Source organism: Haplochromis burtoni, unplaced genomic scaffold (assembly GCF_018398535.1).
Source record: "Haplochromis burtoni strain Fernald_Lab_line unplaced genomic scaffold, NCSU_Asbu1 Contig_88, whole genome shotgun sequence".
NCBI classification, from domain to species: domain Eukaryota; kingdom Metazoa; phylum Chordata; class Actinopteri; order Cichliformes; family Cichlidae; genus Haplochromis; species Haplochromis burtoni.
In genome coordinates, this window is record NW_024582449.1 from 182,488 (window position 1) to 192,708 (window position 10,221).

The following is a 10,221-nucleotide window of genomic DNA, read 5'->3' on the forward strand; positions in this document are numbered from 1 at the left end:
GAGGATGGACCTGCTGAGAATGCAGAGAAAATGCTCACTCAAACTTTTCAGTAGATGACCCAAGGGTTACATACATAATGAAACAAGAGGAGGTCCAGGAAGTTCTGACAATGCAAAATCTGCAGCTGCATGTCATGTTCCAATACTCTGACATCCTTATTGAGATGTGCAATAGATACCTAGTAACTGAGCTCCATGGAGACCTTGCTAATGGGTGATAAAGCCTATTATAAGGAGCAAAGGGAGAGCACTGACATCAAAGCTGTTAAAGCTAGTTCATTCTAGAGGTCTTGCATTTAGGCCACGGAAGATCAATTGCACTTCAAACAACATTTCTGACACCCTCCTTTTCTTGTGTTTAATATAAACAAATCATTGTTGCTGCTTACTGTTAAGAAAACCCCATGACTTCCTGTGCACTTTAATGACAGACCTGCATCACAAGATTGCAGTGTTTACCACATCTGATTCACAGGTTAACAGTGCAATGTTGTTCACATTTATATATTTATTAATAATACAAATAATGATTAAAGTAGAAACAATATAACAAAGCCAAATAGTTCCCTGCATTACACTGCATTGAAACCTCTGCAAGTCTTAAATTGCCTAATGTAAAGATCAGCCAGGTTATGTGACATCTGAAAAGACGCGCACGCATGTCAAATTCCTATTACCGTGAGAAAGAGGCTGGTGAGTTTCCTGGGAAACCAAAAATCTGGAGACATGTTAGAACAGGCCAGTTGACTGACTGTTTAATTTCTGTGTTTATGCCCATGACTATGTAAACCAACTGTTCAGGTGACGCAAGGGGAAAATAACTCCAACCAACAGATTCTGGTACATTGTGATTAATGCATAGAGATACTAATTGAGACTGCACAACATGCATTAGTAAGACAATAACAGCACTTGGCTAAGAACAACAGTTACACTTTAGTAATGATTTACAAGTACTTTTCATCCTTAGCACTCCTTAAGATAAAAACGTGTGTGTAGTGTGACAGAAGGTTCACCAATAGCTGGTGAATGTATTTACTTGGTATCATTTAGTAATTGTGGGCAAACATACTAAATCATAAAAAATAAAAATAAAAAAGAAAGCAGATCTCATTTCAGCTGGGAGCCTGGGACACAAAAGGTCATTTGAAGTCAGCATGGTGACCTCAAGCCTATTCCTTCATGTATTCATGAGAATTAATGCAGTTTCACCTATAAGCAAAGGCCTATGGCTGTTGCATATTCAGTAACATGCTTCAGTGTTCACGCTCCCCTAGTGCTCTCAAGCTTATATCAAGATGAAGAAACAAAAAACAAAAGCAAAGCTGCATATTCAACACATGAGTAGAGAGTCGCTGACGCCAGAACATTCTGGCCTGAGAAAAGAGGAAAACAGCACAAACAAAGCTCAAATAAAGGCTCTTTGAGGTTTTTCCTGCTCATGACCAACATTTTGAACAAGTCATAATTTGCCCCATAACGTACCCCAATTTTGAAACAGACAGAATTATTAAATTAGGTGAATAGAATTAGGAGGACTTTGGAAAATGCATTATAATCATATAGCAGTTAAACAGGACATGTTAAACAGCACGACAGTCTGAGAGTTTGTTGTCAAGGTGAAAGCAAAAATTAATGCGAGATACTGTCAGTAACATTTGGTGATTAGTAATAATGATATGCAATGTGAAGTTGCAGGCGCTTAGGTACACTTATTGCCCTTCACGCGCATATGAACTTAAGTCTCTTTTCTTAATCCATAGGGTTTAATATGGTGTGGGCCTACACTTTGCAACTATTACATCTGCAACTCTTCTTATGACTTGCTGTTGTTCCCAGTTCCTTCCATTTTGTTATGCCACCAACAGTCGACTGAGTAGAGGGAAAATTTCACAACTGGACTTGTGGTGGCCTCCTATCACGGCATCATGCTGGAATTCACTGAGCTCCTGTGAGTGACATATTCCTTCGTGATTGGACGCGATTGGAATGAATGGCCAATGATTATTTTTCCACTGTTGTCCAACTGAGTTTAACAGATGAAGACAACACAGCATTTTTCTGCAATAAAGCCTGAGATTTAAAAGACCAGCTCCAGAGCTGAGCTAATTCGGAGTATTACTTTGGCTGAAAGTCAGATAGAGGACGTATTGAAAGAAGGGATGTATTTCAATCATTTCAGCAGCAAATAGAAGAATTAGTAGAGCCAGTGGGGGTGGGGTGCAAAAACATTCAGACAATGCAGTGCTCTTCAAACTGACAGCTCATCAATCTGCAAAAATATAGGTCAGTAATAATCAGATGAAAAATAATTGATTTAATCACAGTCCATCAGTGTCTCTTAATTAGAACACTGAAAGCGGAAAGAGGAAGCGACATTATTGTCATTACATTATTTGAGCAAAACAAGGGAGCACAAGCACAGAGAAAAATCTCCCCACTCAATTCAGAGCGGGCAAAACAAGGTGTTAAGTGGGTCAAGTGATGCATCAGTAAACGGGTCAAGTAACGTTCCATTTTTTTTTTATTTATTTATTTTTTTTTTTAAACGTAGGTAAGAATAAGGAGTGGGCTTCAGCTGCAGTATGAAGCGTTCTACATGGCCTAAAGGTGACCTAATAGTAGAATATATATGGAAAGCACGCCACCTAAACACCCGTTTTTATCCACACTTTGAAAAGAAACATCTCAGTCAACCTTGTAGGATTTGAACTCCTTCCTGTTGTGATGTGACAGTACCGTCCTCTCATCTGCCTTGCGACTGGTTAGGCAGCTGATTGTTTGTGGGTTTGGATAATTACCACATTAAAATAAAGATCACACCGACTCCTGTCTGCTTAATGTATACATGCACTGTGCTTTCGCATCAACCTTAGGACAGCATGTGATTTCAGATGTCTCGAGGATGAGGAGGAGCATCCAGAATAGGAGGTCAATACCACAGAACAGTGTCAAGCTCTGAAGAGCTATGAGGATGGAGTTTTATGACTGTGTCCAGGATACGCACACAAAAATTCACAAGAAGTCCAAACTTCAAAGTTAAATATCGTGGTTTCATGTGGCAAATGGAAAAGTGCTGAAATGCTTTTAACAACTATCAAGTAGACGTACCATCTACCACATTCCCCATCTCAGTTTAACATATTAGCATGCTAACATCTACCAATAAGTAAAAAACAAAGCATGACTCAGTGTAACGCTAACATAATGATGGTATGCTAAATGAGTCAGAGAATAGCTAAAGTGACTATATTGCATCTTGGGGAGAACGAGAACATGTAAGCTAGACTAAAGTGGCTTTACACTTGAAGAAAAGTGTCAGCATTTTGGTGGCTCAAAAAGAGAACAAGAAAAGAACAAGTAGGTAAAACATCTCTACAAAAACACAGCTTGTGTGTTTTAAAAAAGGAAAGAAAGCAGCAACAAAATTGCAGAACTACAAAGGATGCTTTGGGAAAGGCAAAGGAAAAGAACAAGAGCGTGTTGTTTCTTTTGTCAAAGTTTGCTTGCAGTGTATGACATCTGGATCCCATCTTATATGAAGCAGAGTGACTTATAAGCAGCTTTACAGTCTCACTTTCATCTGGATTTAATCAAAGCTTCGATATTGAATGAAAGCCAGGCTTTAAGGTTCTGTGCCCAGCATGTAGAAGCTTCCATTAAATAGAATGTTTCAGCTTTCAAAGATAACATTAATTCATTAAAATGACCCGTGAGCCTAGTAATGAAAAAGGAAAATATATAAAGTTATCCTTGAATAACTCTCCTCTAAAGCCTAGTGATAAGGTAATAGTCCATTTACTGCATCTGCGAAATGTACTGTGAGAAAGGAGCCAAAGGCAACAGACATCCAGTTGTGACGAGCACTTTTCAGCCTGGGAATATTTCTTTTATGCTTTCTTTTTTTCTTAACAATTTATAATATTATTCAGCTTGCAGTATCACCACTTTAAAGGTTTCAGAACTGATACCGTGACCTGGAACATAAACAGCTAACAAGGATGTCCATGCCATGCCGAGATAATACTCTTGTTTGGTGGTACAGACCACACAATTAGCTTAGTTCACTCAGACCTCTTCAGTCACTTTGTTTTTCCACAGGGAAGCAGGAAAAGAAAAAAAAAAAAAGTAGTTGGACTACAATGTGGTATCAAGGTGCCATCTGTAAGTCTGCACGGGGCCCTTCTCCACCATCTGTGTGTTGACATCACACCCGTCTCTGTCCTCCACTGTGACTGCCATCTGAAGCTGAGAGGCAGGAACAAGCAAGCCAATGCCGCCATGGTGGTGAACATTTAGCTGCTTTAATTTGGGATGATTAAACATAGGTGACATAACTACTTTGCAACAAGAAATAAATGGAAAACACTACTGAACTGAGTTTTCAGCCAATAAGATTAGATGATAATTTTAGATTAGATGATAACCTGAGGCACTAAAGATATGAAAAGAAATGTACATTTTGTTTTTGCTTGCACATGACAAAACAGACTTCCGTCAAGAAACTACAATTGCCTTTTTCAAGGGGAACATTTAGCTCTGATAAAATAACGTGCCGTTTTGGGCTTTGAACAGAGTTCAAGTTGTAAACTAGGAAAGACGGTGCACCAAAGCCCCCAGTCTTCCTCTGGGAGTTAAGGCCAGGATAAAATTCACTTGATGAGTAGTTCTCGTCTGTTGGGAATTGGAGGATGCAAACACAGTTAGTCCCATCAAGAAGTTGGAGAATTCACAGAAAGCCGTTATTGAGACCTACACAGATCCTTCCATACTTGTGTATGTTCAAAGCTTAACGATGGTGAGAAGTCACAGAAATTTTCTCCGGAAATAAGATGACACGTAGGAAAGCAGACGTTTTCTGAATTTTCTGGCAGGCCCTTTAGCAGCCTCTTATTTAACCAGAATTCATCAAAAGCTATAGTTAATGAAGTGGCTTCATGACATGTCCATGTAACAACAGGATGTTGCTACTTGCATTCCAAATATCAATGCTTGATTTGACTTTTCTGCAAATGCAAATCTGCTAAATAGGTAATCTGACTATGTCACCATCCAGAGCTGGTACAAACCATGTTCATGTCTAAATATAAGGGAAACAACTACAGATTCTTGTGATGCTTGTGCATTTCAAACTTTTTTTAAAAAAATACATTTTTATTACCAGTCAACTACAGTTCCATAGCAAGCTACAACAGGCAAAAACCTCAAACTTCCAACCCAGCACAGATTCAAAACTCTTCAGCACAAATTCCACCCTTGGGTTTGCCAACATCTGCTCCATTACAGACAGCAAGTCTGTTCAACAATTGGGGAAAAACACCCAGAAATTTGAGGAAAAATTGGTTGCAATATGAAGTGCTATGGAAATTATAGTCTTCTGGATGTATCATCACATACAGCTTTGTACAAACAGTGTTTCAATTTTCCCCTAAATCTAAATCCTAATCCAACTTAGTTATCTATTACATTTGCATTAAACATTTGCTATAGCTTCAGTGAGTAAACAAATGAATGACAACATTTTTCCCTATGGGTACTATGAGTTCAGAGCATACACTTTGATATGTGGTTTCCTTCTAGCTTTACAGCACCAATGACATTTTCCTTTCTTCTCTCATATATGGAGCTTTCAGATAATACATCCTACATATCAGCTATTGATGATATTTGGCATATTTTCTGACAGGGAAATATAACCAACACTACACTCAAACAGACAAAGTGTTTAGCTTTTCACTGCAACTTTACACAGAGCAGAGCTCCAACACATAAAGCTTCTTTTAAAAGCTCTAAATATTTCTAACTAACTGTGTGTGTGTGTGTGTGTGTGTGTGTGTGTGTGTGTGTGTGTGTGTGTGTGTGTGTGTGTGTGTGTGTACACAAGAAAAGGGTACACAAGTGAATCACTGCAATGAACACTTCACTGTTCTTAGACCCGATTACCTTCAGTTGTAAAGTGGACCATTTTATCTTTCATTGTAAAAGTAAGGCACTGGATTAAAATTAGACCCTGTGTATAAAAACCAGGAAATGGTAAGAATATTTGCTGTCATATATAAATATGTAATTTATGTTGGAAAAATGAGAAAGGAAAAATCATCATTTGGATATATTAAAATGAATTATTTAGTTCATCGTCTCATTTCCAAAGCACATTAAAGATGGATAAAATGTTTTCCCCTTATTGGAATGTTATAAAGAATATTATGTCCTTTGTCTGAGAAACTGGAAATAAAATATCAGTCCACGACCAGCAAAAATGTTGTTTCTACAGGCCTTTAGATCTGCTGTTAGAGATCGGACATTCAAATAATTTAGGTACAAGCCTAACAACTATATAAGACAAACTGTTGCACAGTTGATGATCTGTGCACATTTTTCACATATCACAGAGTGCAAGTTCAGGAAGTACAAGCAACATTTCCCAACATGTCACCCTGCCAACAACTTTTCAGAACTGGCATCCATTGTTAATCAGTCACCTGAAGCATCAAACAATTGAATAAATATTTGCAGTTAAAATTCAGTTCATAAGGAAAATGTATACTACATAAATAAAACTAGACTCTGGTTCACAAGACAGAACAATGACAAGCAACTGACAGCAACATGGTGACCACTGACATTGATGAAGGAGGCAGAGGGGGAAAAAAAATTAAAAAAATCTTTTACAGCTTCAGAAAAATATTTTGGTTTTGGTTTTATTTTTTGTGCTGCAAAATTAGATTTTCCTCCATATAACACTCAAACCTGCCATAAATGTTGCCATAAGACAGATTCAGACTGCTAGAAATCCACAACTAAATGGGATCTGGTTGGCAATTGCCTCTCATCAGGCAACCTGTGCAATTGCCTTCTCAACAGGACTATCTGTGAGGAACACTATTGATCTCTGGGCAACCATTTAGTCAAAACAAGTTGCAATGGTTAAGATCATCCCAAGGTGGTATTGCATGAGATATTCATAGTATTCCTAAAGAATTTAAATATATTTAATAAAACATCAATATCTGGATTGATACAATGTCACAATAGGCGGCTGTACTGATTTTCCCCCCACCCCAACCAGTGGCCAACCATCAAGCTGTTTCCACATCAAAACCAGTCGCTCATTGCAGACAGCTATGAAGCTGATTGCTGGTGTCTTGCAGACATTTAAGGTTCTGGTTGCCTAGGTGATCAACTGATACAACTACTACCAAGTCATATGTCTACCAGCAGTATCCTGGGTTCTCATTAGTAGTCAATTTAATTGTTCACCTGGAAGTTAAAGAAAGAGCTTTCTTGAGTCCCACCCACTTCCCTTGACCAGTGGTCATTTCGCTAGAAGTCGGCAAATATGGCTTCCTTTGATCTCGGGTCAACACGTCATATCAAATGGCTTCCAGTGTGAATCAAAGTGAATCACTCCCTTTTTGCACACAGCTCATAGTGAAACTTTTATAATCTGTCCAACTGTAACTAAATGCAGCGAATATGTGCATCTACTGTGGAGGGGCTGATTTAACAGTCACATTGACTGGGCCCTGATGCACTTAGGTACTGAAAGACACACGTTTGATTTAAGGACTTCAAGCATTCTCTGATTTTTTTTTTTTTTTTTTACTTATAAATTTATTTTTTGTAAGTAAAGAAGAAGAAAAACAACCTGGGAATTATGTGAAATTTCACGTCCCTATTAAGAAGTATATCTTTCCCCGCCCAGACAAACCTGAGACAGTCAGCTGAGAGGCATTTGATAAACTTTAAACATAAAAAAACAAAAAACAAAAAAAAACCCAGCTCTGCCCTTTTATACTTAAAAATTTCAAAAGAAACAACAGTACAGGTTATTGTATTTATGTCAAATTTTTTACACATAGCTTTAAAATCCTTTTGCTCAGTTGAAAGAGGAGCAATAACTTTGCCTCAAGGTAATAGAGAAATAAATAAAAATAATGTTCTGGCTGCCATCAAAAAAAGGAGCTCCCCTACACTGTGCCATCCCATAGAGGTTCAAAAATACAGGATCAGCATACTCCACTCCAAAGACAGTTAATCCATAAGAGACCAAAAAGCTTGCATAGTCACTTTGAAAGTCTTTACTCAGTCTCAGTCATTGATTTTACTGAAACTCCGTCTAAGCAAGCTCCAAGTCCTTCAAAAGTAATAGGTAGCCTGTGAGACATAAATAAATACCATCTGTTAACACTTTCTGAACAGAAAGTGTTAGTTTGTTTTGTTTTTTACTAAAGTGTAATTAGTAGCAGATGGGGAAGTGTTAAAGCTGCCACGAAGGTTATTAACAGTTGACCAAATGGATGCTGTCCAATGGACAAAGTCTGAAGATGAATAAACTTCCTCCGATAAAGTGTTTCATAAAACAAATCTAGAGGGTAATCTTGTATTCTTGTAGTACACCAGGGAAATCCAAACAGCAATCATCCTCTCCAAACAGAAAAAAAATAATAGTGCCATGAATTATGCAAGTGGTAACCTAAGAGCAGTCCACAACACATCAGCAAATGCACATTGGGCATATGGATGGAGGACCCCGTGTTCAGCTTCCTTAGTTCCACTTGCATTATGAACCTTACTGTCAACTGATAATGAAGAGAGTGCAGCTGATGTATGATTCGAGCCCCTCCAATGGGAAAACATCACCATGGGCGTATCCACCAATATGCCGTAAGTGATGCGTAAATGCACATGGTCATAGCTAATGGACTGCATGTACTTCTAACCTCTGCATGTGAAAAAGGACACTTGACTTGCCTCATATTTAACCGCCGACACGTTACGGGACTGATGGCTAGTGGTCAAGAGTCTCTGGAACATATTTTAATGAGGTGTGTAACTGCAAATAAACTAAAACAGGTTAAAGATAGATACACTCACCTTTCTGGGTGCCTTTATTTGTTATCAGCTGGCTCGAAGGTTCCGTGTAAAAAGTTTCTTTTCCTTTGAAAAAGAAAAAAAAGCCCCCGACTCAACAGTCAAACGGGGACACCCGCCAGCGGTAACGGATGAGGAGCCGAAGTTTCACCAAGAAAACAAAGGAGAAAAATGCCGGCTGAGTGCGGACGCTGTGACCGGTGTATGTCCTAGCTAAAATAACTCCTGTCTCCTTTATCTTTGAACCGCTCCGTCCGGGTTTTTCTTTCCCCCTCTCTTCTCTGTTAACTCAGCCTCCCCTGCGTGAATACGGATACTTACACCGACAAAGTAATTCAATGTACTGGCTAGTGGGAGGAGTGAGTGTCGGTCCTTTTATCTCCAGCCCTCTGTTACAGTGAGGAGGCGTCACCGGGCTGACTTTACTCCCGGCCTGCGCGTTCATGACACATCAAAAAGACAGCCCCCAAACCCTCCAGTTTGTTTGAATTAACCAAAAAGAAAAAAAGTGACCAGTTTTCTGCTAAATTTGGACACATCATGCCGCCGAAATAAATTTCTTTCAGCACTAACACCTCTGACGTCAAACGGTACCCTCATTACCATCAGCTGAGATGTCAACCGAAAATTCGAGGCGACACGAATGCATCAGTACTCAAATACAGTAGTTTATAAACCAAAGAGCACTGGCTTAATCTGTTATCTTAACTGCATAACTAATTCACCAAACTGACATTAAGAAATCTTGATCAAAAGCTGACCTTTGTTTGACAAGTGCAACAAAAGCCATCTGAGCTTGAAATTATTTTTTATCTGCTTTATACGTGACATCATAACTGCCTTAGCATAGATTTTAAATGTTTTGTTTTTGCTGTCACTGATTAAGGTACAATGTCTTTCCATTTAGCCAAATTCCATTTTAAACATAATTTCTTGATGTCCATATTTTCTGTGATTCTCTTTACCAAGTGAATAGCTAAAGCTTTGTTTTATAGGACTTTTAAAACCAATACCGATGCCAATATTTTGTCATTTAAAATTCGATATTCAAATCAAATCAAATCACTTTTATTGTCACATCACATGTGCAGGTACATTGGTACAGCACATGTGAGTGAAATTCTTGTGTGCGAGCTTCACAAGCAACAGAGTTGTGCAAAATACAATAATGGCTACATCTGAAACTAATAAATATATGTACAATATATAATAGTATATGCATTTCTGGATGTGTATACTAAATATTTTTCTACGTGTGTGTGTGTGTGTACATGTGTGTGTATTCCGATATATCAGCTGATACTTTTTTCTTTCAGCCGTATGAAACATGAACACATTTCTCTCACG

The 10,221-nt window shown here is 38.4% G+C and overlaps 1 protein-coding gene across 6 annotated transcripts in view; it reads right to left on the reverse strand.

Moving 5' to 3' along the window:
- The window catches only part of gdpd5b (glycerophosphodiester phosphodiesterase domain containing 5b), a 40,538-nt gene extending 31,264 nt beyond the window's left edge, over nucleotides 1-9,274 (reverse strand). For 4 of the 6 annotated variants that reach the window (XR_006054587.1, XR_006054588.1, XM_042222533.1 and 1 more), the window contains exon 1: nucleotides 8,878-9,273. The gene's annotated coding sequence lies outside the window, so the exon portion shown is untranslated. Of the gene's footprint in view, nucleotides 1-8,877 lie in introns of all 6 variants that reach the window. The other 2 variants (XR_006054589.1, XM_042222532.1) reach the window with 2 other exon arrangements.
- Nucleotides 9,275-10,221: the final 947 nt, after the last annotated feature.